This window comes from Bombina bombina, chromosome 4 (genome assembly GCF_027579735.1).
Source record: "Bombina bombina isolate aBomBom1 chromosome 4, aBomBom1.pri, whole genome shotgun sequence".
In the NCBI taxonomy this organism is placed as follows: Eukaryota; Metazoa; Chordata; class Amphibia; order Anura; family Bombinatoridae; genus Bombina; species Bombina bombina.
In genome coordinates this window covers 923,972,656-923,997,644 of record NC_069502.1, presented here as the reverse complement: position 1 = coordinate 923,997,644, position 24,989 = coordinate 923,972,656, and positions in this window count along the sequence as shown.

Below are 24,989 nucleotides of genomic sequence, written 5' to 3'. Positions count from 1 at the left end.
AGAACTTCTGACACCATGTCATGAGATGCAGGACACAGCAAAGAGTGTACAACACTATTTTATTGCAGAGCATGGAAATATACATCTGGTAGCATTGATCTCCCTTAGTAACTGCGACATAGACAAATGGACCTAAGCTCCGCCTCCATCCGGTGACGTCACTTCCCACTCTCATCACACTGATTTTTAATGCAACACAAATATAAATGTATTAGACTAGTACCCGCCTATGGAATTGTACATGTCACTGTGAGTTGAACATACTTGCTTTAGCTAAAATATGATACTAATAGGGACTTTTTATTACAAAAAATGTACATGGCTTAGTTTGTTATCAATTATCTGAGTTTACTATGGCTCAGACCACAATAAAATACTATATGGCTGAAGATTTCTGCCCTGCCGGGCCCCATCGACAAAATTTAAATGCTGCAGCCATCAGGAAACGAGGGCCAGCAGGCCCGCGGGGAGAGGCACAGCAGGCTCCGACCTGCTGTATCCTGCACCTCCCATTAGCTCAACCCTTGCACCAATAGGCTCTGGCAAACATTTGAAGGACCCTGACCTTGCCTGCCAGGGTGCTAACAAAATACGCCTTGACCTAGTAAGGATCCAGCTAATGCTAGTTGTACCACAAAACATCACCCAGAAGGGAAAAAATTAAGATTCGTGGACTTACCCTGAGCTAGCAAGAATGTGCATGCCCCTGTCACAGGAACTATGATAGCCAAAAGGGCTCCACTACCTTGGCACCGCTCCTAAGTAAACATTAAAACAACAAAGAGTGAGGGAAGGAAAATCACAGCAGCAGGATCCAACAGGAAAGAGGAAGAGGATTCCATTACATAAACTTATATAAGGCAAGCTGAGAACCCACCCACACTTATCTAACAATGTTTCAATTCCTCACTCAGACTAGCTCCTAGGGTAAGTTAAAATTAATATTAATATCCCATACTATTAATCTTGATTCTAGATCAAATATTTGCAAAATAAAACTAACACTTTTTTAACAATCAACAAAGTTGGAAAAAATATAAAATGATCAGTGTGCGATATATACCCACAATACCCCAATTCAAATGGATTAAAAAATAATGTTATTTTTCTCTTTTTATATATAAATACCATTATTTTCAGCACATCACAGCACAAAATACTGTAATGTCAAAATGGCAACTATTACCCACATATTTCAACTTCATATTTTTTGAAAACTTGTACAATGAATCTTGAAAGTGAGCAAACAGCCCTCCAGCACAAAGTATAAAATCCTGTTCCTACGTTATGTGCTTACAGTGATAAATTGTGTTTTAAATAATGAGAAAATTAAATACCCCTTGCTTTACTGTAAAAATCTGTAGTTCTCCCACATTCCCTAGAAAGGCCAAAGAGCAAATTCTGTAGCCTAAATGGCGGGACCTCCAGGGTCCACTCGGGTGGGGGGGTGCAACATGGCCCTGGAGTTTCGCCACTGCTGGGGAATCCAGGACATGATGAAGGTACAGAATGGTACGGGGGTCCCAGAATGGTAGTGGGAGAGGTCTAGGATGGGAGCGGGGGGGGGGGCATACAGAACTATTGCTTTTCCTTTCTCTTCCTCTGATCACATTCACAGCCAGACTTCAGTGGTTAAACATGTTTTTATCGGTCACAAGAAGCCAATATAAATGTAATACTGCATTAGTGTTTTCTCATATTCTCCCACATGCTGAGCATGTGGGAGAATCCACAGATTCTCCCACATGCTGAGCACGTTTGTGAAAACAAGCCCTCTCATGAATCACATTTCTTTTGGGCACAAAGGGGGCACTGATTTTATGCATAACTATTTCAAAGTCAAATTCTTCCCCTTCTTGGAAAGTAAAGACATTGAACACTGGCTCCACATCTTTCCCCATAGAGTATAAAAGAGAATTAACTTGTACTTCATTACTCTCCTTGTCCAGCTTGGAAGCAATCCTGAAGCGCTGAAACCACTGACGCCATGTGGGCCAAGTTGCAGGCTGAGAAAAATCAAAAGGCTCAGGTGGGGTAAACTTCGACATCGTCATCAATCAGGAAACAGAAGCGCAGGCAAGAACTTCTGACACCATGTCATGAGATGCAGGACACAACAAAGAGTGTACAACACTATTTTATTGCAGAGCATGGAAATATACATCTGGTAGCATTGATCTCCCTTAGTAACTGCGACATAGACAAATGGACCTAAGCTCCGCCTCCATCCGGTGACGTCACTTCCCACTCTCATCACACTGATTTTTAATGCAACACAAATATAAATGTATTAGACTAGTACCCGCCTATGGAATTGTACATGTCACTGTGAGTTGAACATACTTGCTTTAGCTAAAATATGATACTAATAGGGACTTTTTATTACAAAAAATGTACATGGCTTAGTTTGTTATCAATTATCTGAGTTTACTATGGCTCAGACCACAATAAAATACTATATGGCTGAAGATTTCTGCCCTGCCGGGCCCCATCGACAAAATTTAAATGCTGCAGCCATCAGGAAACGAGGGCCAGCAGGCCCGCGGGGAGAGGCACAGCAGGCTCCGACCTGCTGTATCCTGCACCTCCCATTAGCTCAACCCTTGCACCAATAGGCTCTGGCAAACATTTGAAGGACCCTGACCTTGCCTGCCAGGGTGCTAACAAAATACGCCTTGACCTAGTAAGGATCCAGCTAATGCTAGTTGTACCACAAAACATCACCCAGAAGGGAAAAAATTAAGATTCGTGGACTTACCCTGAGCTAGCAAGAATGTGCATGCCCCTGTCACAGGAACTATGATAGCCAAAAGGGCTCCACTACCTTGGCACCGCTCCTAAGTAAACATTAAAACAACAAAGAGTGAGGGAAGGAAAATCACAGCAGCAGGATCCAACAGGAAAGAGGAAGAGGATTCCATTACATAAACTTATATAAGGCAAGCTGAGAACCCACCCACACTTATCTAACAATGTTTCAATTCCTCACTCAGACTAGCTCCTAGGGTAAGTTAAAATTAATATTAATATCCCATACTATTAATCTTGATTCTAGATCAAATATTTGCAAAATAAAACTAACACTTTTTTAACAATCAACAAAGTTGGAAAAAATATAAAATGATCAGTGTGCGATATATACCCACAATACCCCAATTCAAATGGATTAAAAAATAATGTTATTTTTCTCTTTTTATATATAAATACCATTATTTTCAGCACATCACAGCACAAAATACTGTAATGTCAAAATGGCAACTATTACCCACATATTTCAACTTCATATTTTTTGAAAACTTGTACAATGAATCTTGAAAGTGAGCAAACAGCCCTCCAGCACAAAGTATAAAATCCTGTTCCTACGTTATGTGCTTACAGTGATAAATTGTGTTTTAAATAATGAGAAAATTAAATACCCCTTGCTTTCCTGTAAAAATCTGTAGTTCTCCCACATTCCCTAGAAAGGCCAAAGAGCAAATTCTGTAGCCTAAATGGCGGGACCTCCAGGGTCCACTCGGGTGGGGGGGTGCAACATGGCCCTGGAGTTTCGCCACTGCTGGGGAATCCAGGACATGATGAAGGTACAGAATGGTACGGGGGTCCCAGAATGGTAGTGGGAGAGGTCTAGGATGGGAGCGGGGGGGGGGGGCATACAGAACTATTGCTTTTCCTTTCTCTTCCTCTGATCACATTCACAGCCAGACTTCAGTGGTTAAACATGTTTTTATCGGTCACAAGAAGCCAATATAAATGTAATACTGCATTAGTGTTTTCTCATATTAAGAGATAACTTTTTATTTTCTATATGTGGGACATGTGCACCAAAAGAGCTATGTGAGATCTACAGGCAGCTAAGAATACACATATATAGTTCCTATGTTACTATGTGAAAAAAAATATCACTACAGGTTTAGAAGCCCAGGATTTTGCCGGACATACACACACACTCACGCACAGACACACATACAGACAAGCACATACATGCAGGTGCACACACAAACACATATACATAAAATACATAAACATAAACAAATAGACACATAGACACAAACACTCATACACACACACAAGCACATACATGCAGGCGCACACACAAACACATATACATAAACATAAACACATAGACACATTGGCCTCTATTTAACAAGGTCTGGCGGACCTGATCTGACAGTGCGGATCAGGTCTGCCAGACCTCGCTGAATACGGAGAGCAATACACTCTCCATATTCAGCATTGCACCAGCAGCTCACAAGAGCTGCTGGTGCAACACCGCACCCTGCAGACTCGCGGCCAATGGGCCGCCAGCAGGGGGGTGTCAATCAACCCGATCGTACTCGATCGGGTTGAATTGCGGCGATGTCTGTCGGCCTGCTCAGAGCAGGCAGACAGGTTATGGAGCAGCGGTCTATCTATGGAGCAGCGGTCTATCTATCAAGCTCCATTCTGAGCTTAATTGATAGGCCCCATAGACACAAACACTCATACAAACACACACAAGCACATACATGCAGGCACACACACAAACACATATACATAAACATAGACACATAGGCCTCTAGTTATCAAGCCGTCAACCGCAAATACGCTGGAATTCCACAGCGTATTTGTGGCGAGGCTGATTCACCTTAGTTATCAAGCCCTACAGCCCGGCAAAAGTAGAATTTAGTGACGTAACCTACGATCCACCGGACTCAGTCCAACACAGATCGATGGTTACGTCACTACAGATGTTCCGAACGCAAGTTGGCACAATCTGACTACTTTTGGTAGTTATCAAATACCTACCAGGTACGCTCGCCACTATTTCGGGCCAGCGTACCTGGTTTTCAATCCGCCGCCCTGGAGGCGGCAGATCCCATAGGAATCAATGGGAGTCTGACAGCAGCGAGAGCTCATGTTCGCTGTTGCCAATCGGATTGACCTCACATTCTATTGGCTGTTCCGATCAGCCAATAGAATGCGAGGTCAATCCGATTGGCTGATTGGATCAGCCAATCGGATTGAGCTTTAATCCGATTGGCTAATTGAATCAGCTAATCAGATTTGTCCTACCTTAATTCCGATTGGCTGATAGAATCCTATCAGCCAATCGGAATTCGAGGGACGCCATCTTGGATGGCGTCCCTTAAAGGAACCTTCATTCGTCGTTAGTCCGTCAGGCCAGCAGGATGTTCCGCGTCGGAGGTCTGCAAGATGAAGCCGTGGTTGGATGAAGATAGAAGAAACCGCTTGGATGATGTGATATCCCTTTAAGGTATATCCTCCCATTATCCTCTCCACCCCTATTTAACCTTGCTTTCAACACACATTTAGTGCCTGAGAATTGTTGTTTTCTGTCAAAGAGGTATCTCATCCTGTGTTACCGTAGACAAATCCTGTTAACTTTCAGGTCCTTCTCTGTTTCAGAGACTTACTTATGAACTACCATCTTTTGCTTACTATTTGCACTTTAAACTTTTTATCATGCATCTGTAATCTGTTCCTGAGCTTACCGGAGCAATCACACTCTCAGCGTACAGCGCACGTCTACGTCCAGCCGAATCCGGAAGTGAGTCACACTCGCACACCTTCGCTGCTGCAGCCACACCAAACGGCTCTGTCGGATCGCTCCGTAGTAAGTCAGATAACTGCTAAGCCTAGACTGACTGCGGTAAGAGATTTACATCTTGTATCACTTCATATCTATTGCTACTACCCAAAGTTTACCTGAACCGGTAAAAGCTAACTAACTGTGACACCGTTGCTATCTATCTGTGAATCTGTTGTGTGAGTGTGTGAAGACGGATGAAAGCTTTGGATACAGATTGAACTTATATTTATCTACCAATATTATTCTCTGAAGCCTAAACCCTGAAGATTCAAGATAATATTTCATGTTTCTTTGAAGTTGTATATGTAACTCATTGAGTCACATTTAAAGGTACAGCCTAAGTAACTGAACTTTCACATTTTCCTACCATCTATAATAATCTGCTCACTGATTTCTCCCTCTATAATCAAGTTTCATTTATTTGAGGGAATTTATCAAAAGAGCAACAAATACTTTTCACCTCAAACCAAGAAACTTGTTTAAGGTGTAACAGATGAAGACTTCTACCGGATGGAGGACCTCTTCTGCCCCGCTTGGATGAAGACTTCGCCGGATGGAGGACCACTTCTTGCCCCGCTTAGATGAAGAATTCGGTTCGGCTGAGTGAAGACGACTCAAGGTAGGGAGATCTTCAGGGGGTTAGTGTTAAGGTTTTTTTAAGGGGGGTTTGGGTGGGTTAGAGTAGGGGTATGTGGGTGGTGGGTTTTAATGTTGGGGGTTTGTATTTTTTTTTTTACAGGTAAAAGAGCTGATTACTTTGGGGCAATGCCCCGCAAAAAGCCCTTTTAAGGGCTGGTAAAAGAGCTGATTACTTTGTAATTTAGAATAGGGTAGGGCATTTTTTTTATTTTGGGGGGCTTTATTATTTTTTTAGGGGGCTTAGATTAGGTGTAATTAGTTTAAACTTCTTGTAATTCTTTTTTTATTTTCTGTAATTTAGTGTTTGTTTTTTTTGTACTATAGTTTAGTTTATTTAATTGAATTTAATTTTAGGTAACTGTAGTTAATTTATTTAATTAATTTAATGATAGTGTAGTGTTAGGTTTAATTGTAACTTAGGTTAGGATTTATTTTACAGGTAATTTTGTAAGTATTTTAGCTAGGTAGTTATTAAATAGTTAATAACTATTTAATAACTATTGTACCTGGTTAAAATAAATACAAAGTTGCCTGTAAAATAAATATAAACCCTAAAATAGCTACAATATAATTATTAGTTATATTGTAGCTATCTTAGGCCTAGATTTGGAGTTTGGCGTCAGCCGTGAAAACCAGCGTTAGAGGCTCCTAACGCTGGTTTCTTATGGACTCCGGTATTTAGAGTTCATTTACCGACACTCAAAAATCACCCAACGCACAAATCTCTACCGACAGCTCAAACCCAGTAGTTAACATATACCGACAAAATAAACATCCACGAATCACAAATCAAATATTACACAAACTACACTTACACTCATACAAACACAACACTATATTTATTTTTCAGATTTAATCATTTTTCCTCCAAATACAAAGGATCAAAGTTGCAAGATCTCGGGTGTTAGAAAAAAAACAACACAAATCCATTTTCCCATTGACTTACATTGACACACGGGAAAAGACCCTCATATAGCTACATCTAACTAATAAGATTATCACAAACATACACTCATCGATGCATACAAAAAATATACACCACATTACATACACAAACAAGTTATTTATTACAAAATTCACACGATTTAGCTACTTTTTCACACAAGCTCATGACGTCACTCACTTTACGAGGAAAACCAGTCTTAGAAAAAAAAATGACCAAAATTTGGAGCCTCCATTGACTTCTATGGGGAAGACGTGCTCGTGCACGCAACAGACAGATTTCCCTAACGCACGCAAATAGCATAGACAAAAAAACTCCAAATACCAGCACTAGAAATAGGAAAAAAAATACATGCTTTTCTGCGTTACACCCAGCTATGATAAATAGATCAAGAAATGACTATTTCCCTATAGTGGACTTAGGGATTTTACTTATTGAATATTCACAACAGCATTAAATTGTTTCAGACTTTTATATTATATCAACTACAAATCAACATCACTAGCAACAAACTTTTTTAAAAAAAATATTACATTTAAACGGACACAAAAATAATTTAAACTTTTCAGGATTCACAAACAGTACACAATGGGAAACACCTCTCATTTACCTTTATTATTGCATTTCATTTATTCAACTCATATGCTTGCAGCAACTGCATATCTACATAGGCTTAACACATGATCAGTCATGGATGCACATACATTACTTTTACCATTCACTCATACATGTGCATTCAAATGATGGGGGAAACACACATTACATTCTCTATAGGAATCACAAAACAGAACATATGGATTTTAATGTACTTTTAACATCATGATTCCATCACAATAAACCATTAGGAATTACGTACAAGAAGAACATCATTACACCGGATTACAGATGTCACTTTATGGGAAGGAACAACAATGCCAGACCGCTATATAGAAGTCAGCATATGTGGGACACAATCACAATATATACGTAGATGTACATAACACGCATCACCCATCACGCAACCACAAAGCACACATTTATATTTTATTCAGCACACAATAACAATGTAGCACAATACAACAACACAATGAGGATTTCAGGACTACATAGGCAGGTTAATAATATGATGACGTCATTAGAAGATTCAACCATACACATCACAGATTCACGACTTTACCGCCCCTTTCTGAACTTTAACACTCAATACTACAATACAACATATACGTAAATAACAGTTTGGAACAGCATTATTAGGGAGATTTGAATGGGACAATTAAAAAATATTGTCAGATCGCAAATCACTTATATATATATAATACTACAGATGACAGCCAGAAGTTATTCAGTATTAGTGCCATTTGAATGGGACGCATACAATATTGACAGCTCGGCAATCACTTATATATACAATACTACAGATGACAGCCGGAAATTATTCAGTATTAGTGCCATTTTAATGGGACGCATACAATATTGACATCTCGGCAATCACTTATACAGGGAGTGCAGAATTATTAGGCAAGTTGTATTTTTGAGGATTAATTTTATTATTGAACAACAACCATGTTCTCAATGAACCCAAAAAACTCATTAATATCAAAGCTGAATAGTTTTGGAAGTAGTTTTTAGTTTGTTTTTAGTTATAGCTATTTTAGGGGGATATCTGTGTGTGCAGGTGACTATTACTGTGCATAATTATTAGGCAACTTAACAAAAAACAAATATATACCCATTTCAATTATTTATTTTTACCAGTGAAACCAATATAACATCTCAACATTCACAAATATACATTTCTGACATTCAAAAACAAAACAAAAACAAATCAGTGACCAATATAGCCACCTTTCTTTGCAAGGACACTCAAAAGCCTGCCATCCATGGATTCTGTCAGTGTTTTGATCTGTTCACCATCAACATTGCGTGCAGCAGCAACCACAGCCTCCCAGACACTGTTCAGAGAGGTGTACTGTTTTCCCTCCTTGTAAATCTCACATTTGATGATGGACCACAGGTTCTCAATGGGGTTCAGATCAGGTGAACAAGGAGGCCATGTCATTAGATTTTCTTCTTTTATACCCTTTCTTGCCAGCCACGCTGTGGAGTACTTGGACGCGTGTGATGGAGCATTGTCCTGCATGAAAATCATGTTTTTCTTGAAGGATGCAGACTTCTTCCTGTACCAGTGCTTGAAGAAGGTGTCTTCCAGAAACTGGCAGTAGGACTGGGAGTTGAGCTTGACTCCATCCTCAACCCGAAAAGGCCCCACAAGCTCATCTTTGATGATACCAGCCCAAACCAGTACTCCACCTCCACCTTGCTGGCATCTGAGTCGGACTGGAGCTCTCTGCCCTTTACCAATCCAGCCACGGGCCCATCCATCTGGCCCATCAAGACTCACTCTCATTTCATCAGTCCATAAAACCTTAGAAAAATCAGTCTTGATATATTTCTTGGCCCAGTCTTGATGTTTCAGCTTGTGTGTCTTGTTCAGTGGTGGTCGTCTTTCAGCCTTTCTTACCTTGGCCATGTCTCTGAGTATTGCACAACTTGTGCTTTTGGGCACTCCAGTGATGTTGCAGCTCTGAAATATGGCCAAACTGGTGGCAAGTGGCATCTTGGCAGCTGCACGCTTGACTTTTCTCAGTTCATGGGCAGTTATTTTGCGCCTTGGTTTTTCCACAAGCTTCTTGCGACCCTGTTGACTATTTTGAATGAAACGCTTGATTGTTCGATGATCACGCTTCAGAAGCTTTGCAATTTTAAGAGTGCTGCATCCCTCTGCAAGATATCTCACTATTTTTGATTTTTCTGAGCCTGTCAAGTCCTTCTTTTGACCCATTTTGCCAAAGGAAAGGAAGTTGCCTAATAATTATGCACACCTGATATAGGGTGTTGATGTCATTAGACCACACCCCTTCTCATTACAGAGATGCACATCACCTAATATGCTTAATTGGTAGTAGGCTTTCAAGCCTATACAGCTTGGAGTAAGACAACATGCATAAAGAGGATGATGTGGTCAAAATACTCATTTGCCTAATAATTCTGCACTCCCTGTATATACAATACTACAGATGACAGCCGGAAGTTATTCAGCATTATTGCGATTTGAAAGGTACGCATACAATATTGACAGCTCGGCAATCACTTATATATACAATACTACAGATGACAGCCGGAAGTTATTCAGTATTATTGAGATTTGAATGGGACGCATACAATATTGACAGCTCGGCAATCACTTATATATTCAATACTACAGATGGCAGACGGGAAGTTCTGAATTATTATTGCGATTTGAAAGGGACGCATACAATATTGACTGCTCGGCAATCACTTATATATACAATACTACAGATGGCAGACGGGAAGTTCTGAATTATTATTGCGATTTTAAAGGGACTCATACAATATTGACAGCTCGGCAATCACTTATATATACAATACTACAGATGGCAGATGTTACTTTATCGTTTACAAACAATGTTGCAGCAACATTGATCGATCACATTCGATGCACATTATACACAACTATTCACTTACATTCATGTTAGCCTGGACGTGTACTTGTTACTATAAGATCGCGTTTAAGAAATATTGATTACGCATATGATCAAACATTACAAACATGCACTGTATGTGTGATATTTGACACTTTCACATTGAGATTCATTGGGGGGAAAACAACATTTCAGCAAGCAACAAAAAAACGCCCACTGTGAAAGCATTCGCGCCGCTCACATACAAACAAGTAAATACAATCAGCAATCATTACAAACTCACTACCATTGGACTAATTGTACTATAAATCCCCCAAACAACATGGCCAAAGCATCACTTGTGATCCACATCAGATCAAGTGCATACCTTGTTACGCTGTTTTGAAAGATGGATGACGATGACATGGTAGACACTGCTGGTGCTGCTATTGGCGAACTAGCTGTTGATCGAATCAGGCAGCCTCGGCGGCTCAGACTGAGACGAAGGGGTCATCTGGTTCGAGGTCCTCATGTCTACAGGGTGAGACCCACCTTGGAAAACATGAGCGACTTTGAGGTTTATGATCGCGAACAGCTCATTGGCCTTTACGATCTTCTTAAACCTCATTTGGAGCCACGTATAAGAATAAGGACTGCTGTTCCCAGCATGAGTAAGATGCTAAGTTGTCTTTACGTCCTGGCCTCCGGGAGTTTTCAATCCGGAGAAATGTACATGCATGGCCTGGCTCAAGGTACATTCTCTGTGGTGTTTGATAACTTTCTGGACGCCATGGTACGGATCAGTAAGCATTACATAGGATTCCCACAAAATGATGGTGATTGGAGGCGCCTGAAGCGGGAATTCTTTGATATTGCTCAATTGCCCAATGTCTTGGGAGCCATTGATTGTACCCACATTGCGCTGCATGCTCCAATTGATGACTTGCCCTACAGAAATCGCAAACATTTTCATAGCCTCAACGTGCAGTATGTTTGTGACGCACAGATGAGGATTATGCATGTGTGTGCGAATTTTGGAGGAGCTAGTCATAATGCCCGCATCCTCTCTCTGTCGTCCCTGTGGAGACCGTTTGAGGAAAGACAAATGCCCCCTGGTTATCTCGTTGGTGAGTATTTGTGCACAACATGGTTAATTAGTTTGACAATTGCCACTGTAGTTTTAAAATGTTAGCGTAATGTTCAGCTATAGGATGCAATTTAACCATTATTTTTTTTTTCTGATAATGTCTAGTTTTAGTTCAATGCAGATATGTAGCATGTCTTACCTTAAATGCTCAGAGAATGCAATGTAACCATTTAGTTTGCATTTTACACAAGGTTTGGTTTAGGAGTAATACGCATATGTAGCATGTCTTAGCTGAAATGGGAAGATATTAGCTAATGCAATTTAACCATGTCATTGTCTCTTTCCGCTAATGTCTACTTTTAGTTCAATGCAGATATGTAGCATGTCTTACCTTAAATGCTCAGATAGAGAATGCAATGTAACCATTTAGTTTGCATTTTACACAAGGTTTGGTTTAGGAGAAATATGCATATGTAGCATGTCTTCGCTGAAATGGGAAGATATTAGCTAATGCAATTTAACCATGTCATTGTCTCTTTCCGCTAATGTCCACTTTTAGTTCAATGCAGATATGAAGCATGTCTTACCTTAAATGCTCAGATAGAGAATGCAATGTAACCATTTAGTTTGCATTTTACACAAGGTTTGGTTTAGGAGAAATACGCATATGTAGCATGTCTTAGCTGAAATGGGAAGATATTAGCTAATGCAATTTAACCATGTCATTGTCTCTTTCCGCTAATGTCTACTTTTAGTTCAATGCCGATATGTAGCATGTCTTACCTTAAATGCTCAGATAGAGAATGCAATGTAACCATTTAGTTTGCATTTTACACAAGGTTTGGTTTAGGAGAAATACGCATATGTAGCATGTCTTAGCTGAAATGGGAAGATATTAGCTAATGCAATTTAACCATGTCATTGTCTCTTTCCGCTAATGTCTACTTTTAGTTCAATGCAGATATGTAGCATGTCTTACCTTACATGCTCAGATAGAGAATGCAATGTAACCATTTAGTTTGCATTTTACACAAGGTTTGGTTTAGGAGAAATACGCATATGTAGCATGTCTTTGCTGAAATGGGAAGATAGAGAATAAGATTGAACTAGATTATTCTTTTAAAAAATAAACATTTGTTAGTGGATTATCGTGTACAAAAACTTTTATTGGAATCAAAATACTATTTTGAGGATTCAGTTTGAATTATGTTCTGTTCATAATTTATAGGTGATTCTAGGTACATGAGCCTGCCTTGGCTTATTACCCCCTTGCGTAGCCCGACTGATGTGTCTGAGGAGCGCTACAATAGGGCTCATAAGAGAACCAGGGCGGTGGTTGAATGAATGTTCGGGCTCCTGAAGATGAGGTTTAGGTGCCTTGACCGGTCGGGAGGAGCCCTCCAGTACAACCCAAAGAAGGTGGCTAAGATCGTTGTAGCCTGTAGTGTCCTGCATAATATTGCACAGCGGGCTGGGATGCTGCAGGGCGTCCAGGCGCACCGAAACCTCCTCAGAGATGAGGAGGATGATCCTGTTCTAGAGGGGCCATTGCGGGACGAGGGGCTCAATGTCAGAGCAGACATCATCAACCGCCACTTTAGATGGTAAATAATAGAAGTTAGACTGGAGTATTATCAATAGATGTGAACTCTAGGGAAATGACAAGTAGAGAATTGTGCAAACATGTTAGGATTGTTCATCAAATGCTAAAAATGTGTTTGATTTATTAATATAGGTGATGCTCTGGCCATTGGGTCCTGTAGCGAGTCTTTGCCACCTGGTTTTTAAAGAGGACATCAGCTGGTAAGTATAAATGTATGGACTGTTGCTGGCATGAATTGTACACAAATACATCATATGGCATACATTTTCAAAACTAGTATTTAGTTTACACATTACTTAAAATGTACATACTCAGAAAGGGATCCTCTAGCATAACTATCCTCTAGCATGACTATGGTTCAATGTCACACATTAGAGGTTCGTTCTGCTCAATATGACTCATCTTCACACTTGATAGAACATAACACAAGATGCTACACACGCTTAGTAAGCTAGTGACAGAAATTTATTCTGAAATGGGGGGTGGGAGAGGGGTACAGAACTGATACACCTATTGAAGATCAACTGTTTACCCCTGAATTGACTTTCAAAGACCATGCATTATCCAGGTTGGTGTACCAATGCATGCTAGTTAAGAATCACAGGAAGAATGTTTTATATTAGTAGCTTACATACATTAGTCATATTTAGTTCATAATTAGATATTTAGGGATCACAATCAGAAAAAGGAATACATATTATAGTTGATATAGAGGTATTTTAATGGACATGAAATATTACATTTATGTTCAGCATACATATATATTTATTATTTAAATGTGATATACATTATTATGTATAATTAGAAATTCTGATATTTAAATGTAATTTTTATTACACAATATAATGGTGTATGGTTTGTTTGGTTTTTAATCCAAAAATGTAATTCATAAATATCTTGATAAAATTATGCACAAAGTTAGAGCATAGACACAAGATGATTGTAAATGTATTTTATGAATATTTGACAACGTGTGTATTAACTTTGTAAAATTTTGTTTTTTAATTTCAGATTGTCATCTGATGACTTCCAGGAATATTTTTTTGTTTTTGTTTCAAAAACTTTTAATTTTTTAAATGGTAATAATAAACATTTTATTATTAAATACACTCTTTTGAACAGATTATAATAAATATCCATATAATCTGTCAATAAAAAACAATTTGACTCCCATGACTGGTAGTTGTCTATTTGACAAGCACATGCATAAGATCAAATAATGCATTAATTTTAGAAAATCCACTGATTCAGAGAATATTAAATTAAACTATCTTTTTTAAATTAATTGGGGAGTGAGATCCATCGATGCTTTTCTTTTGAAATTCTTAGATGTTAAAATAATTTTGGATATGTAGTCAAAATTTGACATAAATTATTTCGTTTCACTTTTAAGAAGGGGAAGTGGTTCAATTACATTAAAGTGACAGTGTTGTTGAATGTAAAATTAATTTTATAAGATCTTGTATCTTCCTTAGGTATCTCAAAACATTATTTTCTTAAATTTATAAATTTTTACATTTATAAATGGTAGGTCATTTAACTTCATATTTTTCACAAGCTAGTTATTGGATGCCATGTTAATAGATTTTGTTTTCTAGTGGAATCATTTAAAGGGACATTTAACTATAGTTATTAATATTATGTAGTTTTTAAAATCTTACCTCTTGGGTTAGACATCACATATCTATATATAATTTTCATTCCCCTTTAGTTTCTTTTGACAATGTTAAATCAACATTACAAATGTTTTGGTCTTTAAAGGGACATTCACAAAGTATATTGTGTATTGATTTTTAAAAAATCATAAAAGAATTTAAACATATTTAGAAAGTACTATAGAATTACATTCAGTCTTTAAATATACTTCGAAAAATATACATCAATGCACATATCTTAGTCAATTACATAAGGCATCTATGTGCAACCAACAATCAGCATCAAAATAGCCTATGTAGATATGTATTTAATCCAAGAATATATATAATTACAATCTAATGATTGAATACCAAAACATATTAAGTTGTTCAAATATTATAATCTTATCCAAAATGCATACATAACATATAGCTTAATGTCCCTCTAAGCTGAAGACTGCGAAATACATCCTTTACAATATATATTTCAGTCAGTGTGTAAAACAATCCAGAAGTTAATCTAAATATGCTTTACTCATATGTTATACTAATTTAGCAAAAGGAAGGTGCCTAGGTTTATGATTTTTCAAGCATTATTGTGAAATGTCTCTTTAAAGGGACATGAACTCAAAATATACTTAAAGGGAGACAGTTAAAAAATTAATGATTTATACATTCTTAATATTCTATTTTAAGCAACTTTAAAAATTGTCTCATATTATGAATGTTCCTCGTGATGTTGCTATCATTACTTTAAAAATAAGGCATTAAATAGATAATTTATTTGCTTCAGTACTCTGGACAGAACTTGTTTTTTTTGGTTGGATTAATTTATCCAACAATCATCAAGGACAACCCAGGTTTTTTGCCAAAATTGTCCGTAATCTAAAATATCATTATTGATTTGCAAAGAAAGATAACAAGATAATTCTTAACATTTGAGAATCGGATTAAATTATAAAGTTGCTTAACATTTCATGCTCAATCTGAATCACAAACGCTAAATTTGTTTGGACAGTGTCCCTTTAAGAGATTTAAAGAGTGTATTTACTTCTCTTCTTATCTTGACATACTTTGCTTGAAAAGAATATCGAGATAGGCTCAGTAGATGAAGATTGGTGGATGCACAGAGATGCCTTATGTGATTGGCTCAACCATGTGCATTTAAATTTCTTCTGTTGAGGATATCTAAATACTAAGATAAATTGAGTTACATTTTAAAGTCTAAACAATTTTCTATCTCTACAGATCATTTGATACAATTGTTTGTTTGTAATGTCTATTTAAAAATAAAGACGCCATTGCACAATAACATATATGAGCAGTTCAGACAAATACAAGCTCGAGGTTTATTTACTAATAACAAACAAACCTGTAGTTTAACATTTATAAACAGATTATCCAAGTTACTGACATTATAACCTGAATTTGTGTCATGTATTCACCGTTCATCGCCGTGTCACCGCGGCTCCCGGATCTCTTCTGGTTCCTACGTCACGTTGCTAGGCAACGTGACGCATTCTCTGACAGCCCCTGTGACGTAACGGCCTCTCTCTACCTTTAAATCTCGGCGGGAGATTTACTCGGGGCCCGTTTGTTCGCTTCTGCTGGACCCTACCTATGTGAGTTATACTTTTGGAGTCTGAACCTATCCCTCATGACCTTGTTTTGCCTATATCTCTTGCCTACTAATCTTTAGCTAATGAACCTGCTTAAGAGGACTTTATTTCTTGTTTGCTTTCAATCCTGCTTAAAAAGAAACGTATCCTCTGTTTGCTTGCTAATCCTGCTAATAAGGACATAATCATTTGTTTGCTGAGAATCCTGCTTAAAGGGACATTAACATTTGTTTGTGAACACCTGCTTAAAGGGACTTTATCTTTGCTTGCTTTAATCCTGCTAATAAGGACATAATCATTTGTTTGCTGAGAATCCTGCTTAAAGGGACATTAACGTTTGTTTGCGGACACCTGCTTAAAGGGACTTTATCTTTGCTTGCTTTAATCCTGCTAATAAGGACATAATCTTTTGTTTGCTGACAATCCTGCTTAAAGGGACTTTAACATTTGTTTGCGGACACCTGCTTAAAGGGACTTAATCTTTGCTTGCTTTAATCCTGCTAATAAGGACATAATCATTTGTTTGCTGACAATCCTGCATAAAGGAACTTTAACTTTTGTTTTCTAACAACCTGCTTAAAGGAACATTATTTGTTTGTTACAAATCCTCAAGAAAGAAACATTATTATTTGTTCTCTGATAACCTGCTTAAAGGGACATTATTTTGGTTTGTGTCAATTTCCCTGAGAAAGGAACGCTATCTCCTGTAAATCAATTCTGTCCTCAAGAAGATATATTGAATTACTATTCTTTTGGAAAGTTCTTATATCCTGCTTATTTTGTTTCCTGAGTGGGTCACGTCCTGGATATTTCTCAGTGTGCCAGCGTGTGTTTTAATATCCACGCTAGCAGTTGGGTTAAATCCTGAACTGACTTAATACGGCTGACATTACAAACGGGCCATAAATGGACCCCACTGAATTATCCATGGCCGTGACTCACCAGGGACAATTATTGGGATCTCATGCTACCCACTTGCAATCCTTGGATACTAAGCTGGATCAAATCACTACATTATTACAGAGCTTGGTTGCTCCTATCCCTCCCAATCCTAATATTGAGGCATCTCCCCCTCCTATTCCCATCAACCAATCACAAGGACATTTGAGTCCTAGGATTCCTCTTCCAGATAAATATGATGGGAATCCTGAAGACTGTAGGGGATTTCTGAATCAATGTCGACTTCACTTTCGTAACAGTCCTACCCTTTTTGCTACTCCCTCATCTCGGATTACATTCCTTATTTCCTTAATGAAAGGAAGAGCTTTGGCCTGGGTATCACCTCTGTTAGAAAAAGATGATCTTATACTTCAGGATGTGGATGCTTTTCTTTCTGTTTTTTCCAATGTGTTTGACAAACCTGGAAGGACTTCCGCTGCTGAAGCTTCTCTATTAGACCTACGTCAGGGTGCTCAACCAGTGTCTCAATATGCCATTGAGTTCCGCACTCTTGCATCTGAAACTACTTGGAATCAGGGAGCTCTTAGAGCAGCTTTTCGCAAAGGACTTTCAGAGCGTCTCAAAGATGAATTGGTGTATCGGGAACTTCCAGACTCCCTAGAAGCCTTAATAAATCTTTGCATCAGTCTTGATTCTAGATATCGTGAACGCCAACAAGAAAGAGAAAGACTGTAGGGGATCAGAGGTCCTCAACTCGAACTCCTTTTCGTCTGGCGCCTCGTTTTTCTAACCCGGTAACAACTGCCTCTCCTTCCCCTGATCAAGCTGAACCTATGGAAGTGGGAACCATAAAATTAACCGAAACTGAGCGTTTGAGAAGACGTTCTCTTGGCCTGTGTCTATACTGTGGCCTTAAAGGGCATTTATTAAGGGATTGTCCTACCAGGCCAGTAAAAGCCAGGGCTTAACTTCTGTCCAGGGAACTAAGTTAAGCCAAAAACAAGTTCATTCCCTCTATAATAAACTCTTTGTTCCTGTAACCCTTCAGTTGGGCGATAACAAGATTCATACCCAAGCTCTTATTGATTCTGGTGCTGGAGGAGTGTTCATTGACTCCACTTTTGTATCTACTCATACTATTCCCTTAATAAGAAAGAAGTTTTCAGTTTCCGTCTCTACTGTTAGTGGAGATCCTTTGGGTTCCGGACTCATCCAGTTTACTACTATACCCATACTTTTTTCTGTCGGAGTACTTCATTGTGAGAGGATATGTTTTGATGTGATTACTACTCCTCAATTTCCCATAATCCTGGGTCTTCCTTGGCTTCAGTTGCATAATCCTACCTTTTCTTGGACCCATGGTGAACTCACTTCCTGGGGATTATCTTGCCATACTAACTGTCTTCAACCACTTACTAAAATACCACTCACTATTGCTCTTACTACCGACTCTTCTGGTCCTCTACCTACGCAGTATCAAGATTTTGTCGATGTCTTTTCTAAAAAAGAAGCAGAACGCCTTCCTCCTCATCGTTCATTTGATTGCCCTATTGATCTTCTCCCTGGAGCTCCTTATCCTCGAGGCAAAACTTATCCACTTTCTAGGCCTGAAAATGTAGCCTTGGAAGAATATATCAAAGATAATTTGGCCAGAGGATTCATTCGACCCTCCTCTTCTCCTGTAGGGGCTGGGTTCTTCTTTGTGGGAAAGAAGGATGGCGGACTGCGACCTTGTATCGATTACAGAGGGTTAAATCAAATTACCATCAAGAACAGTTATCCTTTACCCCTAATACCTGAATTATTCACATATCTTCAAGGTTCCACCATTTTTACCAAGCTCGATCTCCGTGGAGCATACAATCTTATCCGTATGCGCAAGGGTGATGAGTGGAAGACAGCCTTTAACACTCGATTTGGGCATTATGAGTATCTTGTCATGCCGTTTGGGCTGTGTAATGCCCCTGCTGTTTTTCAACACTTCGTGAATGAGATTTTTCGGGATTTCTTGAATATTTTTGTTATCATTTACCTTGACGATATATTAATTTTTTCTCAAAACTACCAAGATCATATACATCACGTCAGGAAAGTACTTCAACGTTTAAGAGATAACCATCTATTTGCCAAACTGGAGAAATGTTCTTTTCATCAAAGGTCCATTCCTTTTTTGGGATATGTAATCTCTGAATCAGGATTTGAAATGGATCCAACTAAACTCTCTGCCATTTTGGAGTGGCCTAAACCTGATTCTCTTAAAGCTCTGCAACGTTTCCTGGGATTTGCCAGTTATTACAGGAAATTCATCAAAGGTTTTGCTACTATAACGTCACCTCTTTCGTCTCTCACCAGGAAAGGACAAAACTGTAAAGATTGGCCTCCTGAAGCTGTTGAAGCTTTTGATTCTCTCAAAAAAGCTTTCTCTTCTGCACCTATCCTGCGTCACCCAAATCCGGATTTTCAATTTATTCTTGAAGTGGATGCTTCTTCAGTTGCTGCTGGGGCTGTTCTTTCCCAACGTATACCTGACACAGGAAAGATCCACCCTGTGGGATTCTTCTTCAAGAAATTTTCTCCTTCTGAATTAAATTATGATGTAGGTAATAAGGAGTTACTTGCTATTAAAATGGCACTGGATGAATGGAGGCATTGGTTGGAAGGCACTTCTTTGCCGTTTACTATACTCACAGATCATAAAAACCTTCTCTATCTTCAAACGGCCAAACGACTGAACTCCAGACAAGCACGTTGGTCTTTGTTCTTCTCACGTTTTCATTACAATCTGTCTTATATTCCCGGGTCTAAGAACATCAAGGCTGACGCCCTTTCCAGACAATTTCAAGATACTTCAACTCCTGAATCTGGTACCATACTTCAACCTCATAAAGTCTTAGCCCAGTTATCAACCTCGTGGTTACATGATTTGCAAGCTGCTCAAAAGGATCTTCCTTTGTCTTGCAAACCTCCTGATGGCCTACTCTTTGTTCCTAAACGTCTTCGTTCCAAGATTCTATTTTGGGCTCACGACAGTCCTCTCTCTGGACATCCTGGCATCAGTAACACCGCTCGAAGGCTCAAGCAGCATGTCTGGTGGCCTACTCTGTCTCAAGATGTTACAGATTATGTCTCAGTATGTACACAGTGTGCCAGCAATAAGACTCCTCGTCAACTTCCCTCCGGTTTGCTTCAACCGTTACCCATTCCTCATCAGCCTTGGACCCATTTATCCATGGATTTTATTACCGATCTTCCTCTTTCAGCTGGAAACAACACTATCTGGGTGGTTGTTGACAGGTTCACTAAGACAGCTCACTTCATTCCTTTACCTGGTTTACCATCTGCCAAAAGACTTTCCGAACTTTTTCTCTTACACATTGTGAGATTACATGGCTTCCCTCTGAACATTGTTTCGGATAGAGGAGTACAATTTGTTTCTCGGTTTTGGAGATCACTCTGCAAACACTTTGGAACAACTATCTCTTTGTCTACTTCACATCATCCGGAGTCTAATGGCCAAACCGAAAGGGTTAACCAGTGCCTTGAAACTTATTTGAGGCATTATGTGGATCATCATCATTCTAATTGGACTGGTTACCTTCCACTAGCAGAATTGGCTCATAACACACGTTACAACTCCTCTCTTCGGACCTCTCCTTTTCATGCAGCCTATGGATTTCAACCCAGAACGTTTCCTCTACACACCTCTTCCACTGAAAATCCTGCTTCTGATCTATCCGCCAGGAGGTTAACTCGTCATTGGAAGAAGATACGCCTTCTTCTTTCCAAGGCTTCTGAACGTTATAAGTTCTATTCTGATCTTCGGCGACGGAGGGCTCCCAAATATCGGCCTGGCGATAAGGTTTGGGTTTCTTCACGTCATCTTCGCCTCAAACAGCCTTCCACCAAATTGGGACCACGATATGTGGGTCCTTTCCGAATACTGGGTCAAGTATGTCCTACTGCTTACCGAATTGCTCTGCCCAAGACCCTCAAAGCCCATCCGGTATTTCACGTATCTCTTTTGAAACCTGTATTATCTAATAGGTATTCGAAACCTCTGCTCAAACCTCCACCTCTTTTGATTCATGGCCAACCTGAATTTGAGGTCAGTCACATCCTGGATTCCAAACTTCGTGGTAAGAAACTGTATTATCTCATTCATTGGAAAGGTTATCCTGTTACAGAACGATCCTGGGAACCTGCCCGGCAGGTGCGTGCCCCTGCCTTAATTAAGGCCTTTCACAAGTTCCACCCTACTAGGCCTGGTCCTGTCCCCCGGAGGGGTCCTTGAGGGGGGGGTGATGTCATGTATTCACCGTTCATCGCCGTGTCGCCGCGGCTCCCGGATCTCTTCTGGTTCCTACGTCACGTTGCTAGGCAACGTGACGCATTCTCTGACAGCCCCTGTGATGTAACGGCCTCTCTCTACATTTAAATCTCAGCGGGAGATTTACTCGGGGCCCGTTTGTTCGCTTCTGCCGGACCCTACCTATGTGAGTTATACTTTTGGAGTCTGAACCTATCCCTCATGACCTTGTTTTGCCTATATCTCTTGCCTACTAATCTTTAGCTAATGAACCTGCTTAAGAGGACTTTATTTCTTGTTTGCTTTCAATCCTGCTTAAAAAGAAACGTATCCTCTGTTTGCTTGCTAATCCTGCTAATAAGGACATAATCATTTGTTTGCTGAGAATCCTGCTTAAAGGGACATTAACATTTGTTTGTGAACACCTGCTTAAAGGGACTTTATCTTTGCTTGCTTTAATCCTGCTAATAAGGACATAATCATTTGTTTGCTGAGAATCCTGCTTAAAGGGACATTAACGTTTGTTTGCGGACACCTGCTTAAAGGGACTTTATCTTTGCTTGCTTTAATCCTGCTAATAAGGACATAATCTTTTGTTTGCTGACAATCCTGCTTAAAGGGACTTTAACATTTGTTTGCGGACACCTGCTTAAAGGGACTTAATCTTTGCTTGCTTTAATCCTGCTAATAAGGACATAATCATTTGTTTGCTGACAATCCTGCATAAAGGAACTTTAACTTTTGTTTTCTAACAACCTGCTTAAAGGAACATTATTTGTTTGTTACAAATCCTCAAGAAAGAAACATTATTATTTGTTCTCTGATAACCTGCTTAAAGGGACATTATTTTGGTTTGTGTCAATTTCCCTGAGAAAGGAACGCTATCTCCTGTAAATCAATTCTGTCCTCAAGAAGATATATTGAATTACTATTCTTTTGGAAAGTTCTTATATCCTGCTTATTTTGTTTCCTGAGTGGGTCACGTCCTGGATATTTCTCAGTGTGCCAGCGTGTGTTTTAATATCCACGCTAGCAGTTGGGTTAAATCCTGAACTGACTTAATACGGCTGACAATTTGAACATTCAGAAATATTGCATGGGAAACGGATCTTGAAACACCAGCTTTGCATCTTTAAACATTAGAGTCTAATGTCACGCAATAGCACACAATCAATGTGCATTATGAAATACATTTAATAGAGCAATATCAATACTTCACAATAAGTCAACAAATTGATTTTATGAACAATAAAGACATACAATATTAAATGTGTATTTGTATTAAGGAAACAGATCGTTATTAAACCGAAAAATGTATACAACATTTAATAATGTGACAGTATTAGATTTTAAAGAGAATTTAAACATTAATATTTAACGGATCACGGATATTAAATCTGCGTCACACATATCCGCATGACAGGCCCATGAGTTACAAATAAGTCTACATGAAAAATGAAGTAACAGCACCACCAGGAGGTATGTGTAAGGAAGTTACTAAGATATGAAACATTAAGGAACGGCCAATCAGAGTTCATCACACAAACACAACTTGAGTCAGGATGGTCTCACAGACATTCTAACAATATTTCAAACTTTTATCCAATCAGATGTACAGATAACTTGTCCCATGGTGCATCTCATGTTTACTTCACCATATAAAAGTCTATTACACGTTGCCATCTTTGTCAGTTCTCTAATGCCTGCAGGCAGTATATATTATATACCAAAATATATTCTACAACCCAGCAGGCATGTCACCTCCCAGGTTCACCAAGCAGGAGAGCGCTGCACTGGTCCACGACGTCAAGGACTTTTATCCCCAGCTGTTTGGGAACAAGAGGAGGTCGACAGATGCGCCTGTTAAGAAGGCCCTCTGGGAGTCTATCACCAATGCGGTTCAATTGGTGTGTGACGTCCAGAGGAGCCAGGATCAAATCATGAGGAGATTCGGAGATATGAGGTTGCGCTTGACAAAAAAAGTCAACCTCATAAGGGACTGGGTACAAGCCCGTAAAAGAGGGGGCCAAAGAAAGGCCCCACGGAAACTATACCTACTCCCTTATGAGGTGACTTTATGCGAGCTCCTTAATCTCCGGGTCCCCAAAAGATTTAGATCTTCGCCATCCTCGGCCTCCTCTTCTTCCCTCCCAGCTGCGGGATCTGAAAGTCCTGACGCGGGGGCCAGGGCAGCTGCTTCTCCGTCCGGTGGCCTGGGAGGAGCTGATGGAGAATCTGAACCAGGTAACTATCCAACTTCATATAATATCTTAATATTTGATTCTTTTTTTAAAAATTTGTATATAGTCAGATACTAAACCTATACAGATCTCACAACATACACTACATATGATGTTTAGATATCTGATTTTAGATTAGTGACACATGAAATAGGAATGATGTTTCTTGCGCTCTACAGAATATGCGTCACAGAGCGAAAATTGAATTGCGCATACACGTTAACATGAGTTTGCTGTAAGTGGCATTGCTTTATACATGTTGGTCAAATAACGGATGCGTAATTCCGCTTGGAATCATTGCGCAATGATCGCGAAAATGGAATTGCGCATACACGTTAACATGGGTTTGCTGTAAGTGGCATTGCTTTATACATGTTGGTCAAATGACGGATGCGTAATTCCGCTTGGAATCATTGCGCAATGATCGCGAAAATGGAATTGCGCATACACGTTAACATGGGTTTGCTGTAAGTGGCATTGCTTTATACATGTTGGTCAAATGACGGATGCGTAATTCCGCTTGGAATCATTGCGCAATGATCGCGAAAATGGAATTGCGCATACACGTTAACATGGGTTTGCTGTAAGTGGCATTGCTTTACACATGTTGGTCAAAATGAAATGTGAATTATTATATATGTGAAGATTACAGTATTCTTATTTTCAATATTATACATAATAAAAAAAGAAAAAAGCAGAATCCAAATAAATTATAACATATGCCCATCAATTGATGAGAATGAAATAACACAAAAAAATAATTTAAGCTACAGTAAACAACACAACTGATTGAAAATAAGAGTACAGGATATATTTATCATGAATTTAATTGAGGAAACAATTAACTCATGGGACTACCAAAGGATTAATAGTTTTCAATTGATTTGCTAATAATGTAAAGATTTTAAACATGGCATGATTTGTATTAATGATATCCAATCCTCATTTAATATATTACAGATCTGGA